Source organism: Schistocerca piceifrons, chromosome X, assembly GCF_021461385.2.
Source record: "Schistocerca piceifrons isolate TAMUIC-IGC-003096 chromosome X, iqSchPice1.1, whole genome shotgun sequence".
Lineage (NCBI taxonomy): Eukaryota > Metazoa > Arthropoda > Insecta > Orthoptera > Acrididae > Schistocerca > Schistocerca piceifrons.
Genome location: NC_060149.1, coordinates 105,654,638 through 105,661,564, shown reverse-complemented (window position 1 = coordinate 105,661,564; position 6,927 = coordinate 105,654,638).

The following is a 6,927-nucleotide window of genomic DNA, read 5'->3' as shown; positions in this document are numbered from 1 at the left end:
GTCACTGTGCGCATCTAAAGGCATGCCACCTCTCAGGTTAATGCTGGTGTTGTCGTCTGATAATGCCCCATATGTGCTCGACTGGAGGCGGATCTGGTAACTGAGCAGGCCGAGACAACATTTCGACTCTCTGTGAAGCATGTTGGGCTACAGCAGCGCTATGTGGACGAGCGTTAGCCTTTGGAAAACATCCCTTGCTATGCTGTTCGTTAATGTCAGCAAAACAGATCAAATCACCAGGCTGACGCACAAATTTGCAGTCAGGTTGCGTGGAATAACCACGAGAGTACTGCTGTCATACGAAATCGCACCCCAGACCATAATTCCAGGTGTAGTTCCAGTGTGTCCAGCACGCAGGCGGGTTGGTTGCCGGCCCTCAACTAGCCTCCTTCTAACCATCACATGGTCATCACTAACACACAGGAAGAACCAGCTTTAATCAACTACCACAACAGTTCTCCACGATTATTTATTTATCTAGTTAGCGTATGGCAGTGCACATCATTTTACGCTTCTTAAAAAATGTTTAAACAAAGATATACATTAAAAACGCAATAAAACGTACAGATAATGGGCAATACAATTAAATAGAGACATCAGGATTATATATGGTCAATACAATTAAATACAAGCATCAAGATTATACGTTAAGTCTTTTCCGGCCTCTGTTGCCATCAGAAAATCACTGAACTTGTCCGTATTCTGTTAAGGGATGACCATATTTTGCGTGGCAGTTCATATCCGGGTGGTCTCTCAGTGATGCAGGGGAGGGCTTGACAATGCTCAGGGCACACCTCTCGCCAATGTTCCCTCCAGGTCCTTATTGCATCAAAGTTTATACTTTGCAATTCCTTGGCTGTTATCATTGTTGGATGTCTAGACCTAAGTCTGTTTCTTTCCAGGTCAGGCATGTCGCAGTGTATAGGGAGCTGGGCGTTGTCGAGTATCTTCCTGTATTCCCGGAGCATTCTCCCGCTTAGGTTCGCAGGTGGTTTGTGGCTTAGAATTGGCAGCCAATGTGTTGGGGTTGATCTCATGGTTCCGCTGACAACTTGCATCGTGCTATTCAGCTGCACGTCGATTTTTTTGTGTGAACACTGTTCATCCAGACCGGAGTGCAGAACTCTGCTGCCGAAGAGACCAGTCCGAGTGCCGACGTGTGTAGCGTGTCAGCCGAGGAGCCCCAAGTAGTGCCGCAGAGCTTCTGGGGAATATTATTCCTCGTCTTTAGTTTGGCTGCAGTATTTTCCAGATGTCGTTTATAAGTGAGTGCTCCGCCCAAAGTGACTCCAAGGTACTTTGGATGCTCATTAGATCGGCGCCAATTTCCCTCGAGACAAACGTCAAGTTGTTTGCTTACTAATTTATTACTAAGATGAAAACATGTAGTTTCGGTTTTTGTAGGATTTGCCTCCCATTTAAGAAAGTTTGTACTTAATGTCCCCACATCAGATGTCAAGGTTGTTTCCATGACCTGAAAGTTATTGTGTTGTGTTACCAAGACCCAATCGTTTGTGTACCCAAACTTCCTAGAAGACGTGGATGGCATATCGGCAATATATAAGCTGAAAAGTAGTGGACCCAACACGGAGCCCTGCGGTAGACCGTTGTTCAGGGTTCTTTGGACGCTTATCTGTTTTCTTGTTACTACTTGGAATGTTGTGGCAGCAAGCATGGCATCTATAAGTCTGCTAGTTCTCAAGCAAGGGATTGTTCGCATGAATTTGTACAATAGGCCATGTCTCCAGACAGTGTCATAGGCAGCAGACAAATCAATGAAAACAGCTGATGTTTTTAATTTCCTTTGGTACCCAGCCTCTATGTATGTAGTTAGTGACATCACCTGGTCTGTACAGCTGCACGCAGGGCGGAACCCGGCTTGCTCCACGGAAACTGTCTCCAGAATTTTGGTGGCAATGCGGTTATAGAGAAGTCTTTCCAGGAACTCATACACAGGGCTCAATAATGCGACTGGGTGATAGATAGCTCTTTGGTTCGTTACTCGGCTTCCCTGACTTTAGGAGAGCAACGATTTTTGATCGTTTCATTTGCTGAGGGACTCCATGATAGCTCTCGCTTGACACCACTGAAATCGGAAATGGCGGTGGTTTGGGATCAGTGGGACGCACGCTACAGGGCGTCTGGCTCAAAGCTGCCTTTGATATAACCGATTTGTAACAGTTCCTTGTATCACTGTGGTGCGATTGCTGCTGCAGATGCAGTGCTATGCACCAGAACCATACGCCGAGCAGGATGGTCCTTCCCTCTCGGTAGTGCCATGTAGCAGATTGGAGTCCGGTGTTCTAGTGATCGTACGTTCTCGTGACCACAGCTGCTAGCAATCATGTACAGTTGCTACATTCCAACCAAGTCTTTCTGCAATATCGCAAAAGCAACTTCCATCTTGACGTAGCTTTATTATACGACCTCGTTGAAACTCAGTGAGATGCTAATAATCGCGTCTTTGAAACTTCCTGGTAGTTTAAAACTGTGTGCCAGACCGAGACTCCAACTCGGGACCTTTGCCTCTCGCGGGCACGTGCTCTACCATCTGAGCTACCCAAGCACGACTCACGCACCGTCCTCACAGCTTTACTTCTGCCAGTGTCTCGTCTCCTACCTTCCAAACTTTACAGAAGCTCTCCTGCGAACCTTGCAGAACTAGCACTCCTGAAAGAAAGGATATTGCGGAGACATGGCTTAGCCACAGCCTTGGGGATGTTTCCAGAATGAGATTTTCACTCTGCAGCGGAGTGTGTGCTCATATGAAACTTCCTGGCAGATTAAAACTGTGTGAGGGCGGGTCGTGCTTGGGTAGCTCAGATAGTAGAGCACTTGCCCGCGAAAGGCAAAGGTCCTAAATTTGAGTCTCGGTCCGGCACACAGTTTTAATCTGCCAGGAAGTTTCATATCAGCGCACACTCCGCTGCAGAGTGAAAATCTCATTCTGAAATGGCGTCTTTGTCGCATTAAAGGTATTCTTGACTAAAATCAACTCATCACGTCCAATCTCAAACGTAACAAACGCTCATGACCAGTAAGGCGTGTCTTTGAAGCACGCCTGATTTGTATGCTCATAATAGCGCTAATAGCGCTAGTCTTGTGTAACTGACACGAAATTTGAATAGATGTCATCTTTCAGATGTAGAAATATGCCTACCAGCTTTCGTTTATGTTGAAACGCTTCAGGCTGTAGTTAGTCTAGTGTTTCATTCTCCTTTTTACTTTACACACTTAATACAGCGATAAGACAGGTCTCATTAATCAATAAATTTCGATGTATTTGCAAAGGAGCGTAGTATCTGTGAGAGTGTGTGATGATGATGGAGGATTTCCTTCAATTTCTCTAAATTTGAATGTGCATGTTTAATTCATTACGATAGTCATCGGAAAGTGAAAACTTGTCTCTTACAATTTCTGCTCGCCTTGGCCTGCCTTCAGCAGAAGAGGCGGCTTGCTGGACGTGTGCTGGGGAGTAGTGCCGGCCACCTGAGCCCTGCGTGCGGCTGCCTGCTGTCACATTCACTACGGCGCAGGCAGCCTACGTCTTTCACGGAATTAGCCACGCTCCGGAAAGAATACATTTGTCTGCTGAGTTCGTGGAACTTGCCTGTCCTCGCCAGTTGGCGATTACGAATGCAGACGTTTTCCCAACTGACTACCCACGCAAATGCGCAAATGGCGTTTCCCGTGTGATAACGTAGCAGTATTGTGTAGTAACCACGGGGCGCCTCCTCAGGCAAATCCTTTGTCTACTGCTGACAGGCCACTGACGCCTTGAGCATTAACATTGAGAAGATAAATTTATATAAAGTTTTTGGTGGGACGCCGGTTGACAGACGGGAACCTGGAATCTTTGGGACGGCTATGTTCCATAGGGCGACATTGACAAGTTGCCGGAAGAGAAGTTCAGATTGATCGGCGTTCGGAATCTTCCGAAGGAATCGACACCCAATCTTCCAGAACTCAATTGTTAGGAGGTTTTGTATTTGCTAAATAAAGTACACAGTTTCAGATTGATCAAAATGGCAATTTTGGAGGGCTCACATCGAGAAGGAGCAGGGGAGTAAAGTATCAGATATTACCTCGCTAGGAGCATTAGTAGAGGCTTCCTCGGCGAGAGCCATAGTAATCACTTCCTCGACGGGAGTCACAGTATACGGACTTGGTCGTCGAGAGGCACAGAGAAGGGATTCTTCAGCGCGAGACGAGAAGGCAATTCACGTGCAAATGGGCTGCGCAATGCTAGCGTCCTATCTTCCCTGCCATCTCCTTGCTAGCGTCCGATCTTGCATGCCAGCTCACCGCACCTCGTCTTGCGTAAATCATGTGAGTGTTGCACCCATGGCGTCCGAAATTCGTATGGGATGATAGGCGCATTGGCTCAGATTGATCGAGCAGTCACTGCGAGGTAACTTTTCAGCCAAGATTTGACTCTTAGGGGTGAAACCTTCCCGTCTCCTCTATATCTCTTTTCTTTTATTTTGTTACGCAACTTTCCCTTCTACAATAACCTATGAAACCTTTCCTTAGGATTTCTATCTCTTGCTTAATAATGACAAATGAAATCTTCCCTTTGAAATTTATTCTCTTTCTCAATCTTCGCATACAAATTTAATTGCTACGTATTAAAAGTGATTTTCTGATTATTTCGACGAAACATAGAATGTGTCGTCGTCGTGACCCTCAGTCGTTATCTTCAATAACGCAAAACTGTTCCTTACCTTTTTTACTGTTACTGGATCGCCATATGACTGCTACATCGAACTGCGACATGAATATACTTACTCTGGTTTACTATACTCTATTAACTGCTGGTGGGCTGTCATAATAAGTGGCTGTATTTATTACCAAAGCTAACATTATTCTTTAATAGCAAAGCTGACGTTATTCTTTAATTAATTTGACTGAAATTACGTAATTCATAGTTACACTTTTTCTTGACAACAACAAAATTTTTGCAAAGTTTTACGTTGATGGTTTTTGGGATGGATTATAATCAGTAATGCAACATTGCTGGCAAAAATTAATTATATTCTGGAAACGTTTCTTCAAATATTTACTGCTGGTAATGAAATGATTTTACAAACGTTCAAATGGGACTTAGTTTTTACAATAATCTTACAACTAGCATTGCGCAAACATACCTTCAGTAGTCTTGAGTTTCACAAAGAAAATAATTCAATAATATTAGTTCCTCTAATGATAATAGTTAGTTGATGTCTCTGTACATCCGTTTATAATCTCTTGTAAATCATAGCTGGTGGCTGGCAGGCACACCGCTCCTCTCAACCTCTCGCTTCAGACCTATTACCAACTCGCTTCACTTCTCGCTTACTACTGACTTCCTACGAACGCTAAAGTGCGGTCTCTCCCGCCAACAATGCTTTCTGGTGCAGACAATCCCTGCTACCATTACAAAATGTATCAATGCGCGGTCTTTCCCGCTCTTTTCTTAAAATGTATCCATACGCGGTCTCTCCCGCCCTTTTCAAAATTATATCAATGTGCGGTCTCTCTTGCCAACAATACTTTGATGCAGACATTCCCTGCTACCACAATTATTTCCAACATGACAAATATTAATTATTCCTACTTAATCCTATTAATAAAATATAAACATCTTTCATAAATTGTGGTTTGACAATAGACAATAGAAATATACACGTCTTACAGGGGTTCTACTTCTTTTTACTCACTAAGCTTCCGATGCAATCGTCAAGACATCAATTCAGCGATTAGATGTCAGTTATTACGATTTCTTATTCGTTCGGACTATTTTACGAAAAGTTTTTCAGTTCTTTCCCTCTGAAGATCCACAGCTTTCATACGCTCATATGTGTACATGCACTCATTCTGCCGTGATTAGTATTTGACCCTTGTTTGTTCTGAGCAATCATTGATATCATAACAATAAATGCATGTAATTTGTATCCCTTGTTTCATTACAATATCTGACAATTCCCATCACTACTTAGTAATTGTTGTTGTTGTTGTGGCCTTCAGTCCTGAGACTGGTTTGATGCAGCTCTCCATGCTACTCTATCCTGTGCAAGCTTCTTCATCTCCCAGTACGTACTGCAGCCCACATCCTTCTGAATCTGTTTAGTGTATTCATCTCTTGGTCTCCCTCTACGATTTTTACCCTCCACGCTGCCCTCCAATACTAAATTGGTGACCCCTTGATGCCCCAAAACATGTCCTACCAACCGGTCGCTTCTTCTTTCAAGTTGTGCCACAAACTCCTCTTCTCCCCAACCCTATTCAATACCTCCTCATTAGTTATATGATGTACCCATCTAATCTTCAGCATTCTTCTGTAGCACCACATTTCGAACGCTTCTATTCTCTTCTTGTCCAAACTATTTATCGTCCATGTTTCACTTCCATACATGGCTACACGCCATACAAATACTTTCAGAAACGACTTCCTGACACTTAAATCTATACTCGATGTTAACAAATTTCTCTTCTTCAGGAACGCTTTCCTTGCCATTGCCAGTCTACATTTTATATTTTCTCTACTTCGACCATCATCAGTTATTTTGCTCCCCAAATAGCAAAACTCCTTTACTACTTTAAGTGTCTCATTTCCTAATCTAATTCCCTCAGCAGCACCCGACTTAATTCGACTACATTCCATTATCCTCGTTTTGCTTTTGTTGATGTTCATCTTACATCCTCCTTTCAAGACACTGTCTATTCCGTTCAACTGCTCTTCCAAGTCCTTTGCTATCTCTGTTACAATGTCATCGGCGAACCTTAAAGTTTTTATTTCTTCTCCATGGATTTTAATACCTACTCCGAATTTTTCTTTTGCTCCCTGAGTAGTTATTAATGTTTAATGAGGGCACACAGCTACAGTCCACGTGCTAGGGCCAACCGTTCCCTTTCGTTTCCGTGTGCACAATTCCTTTGCGTACAGCT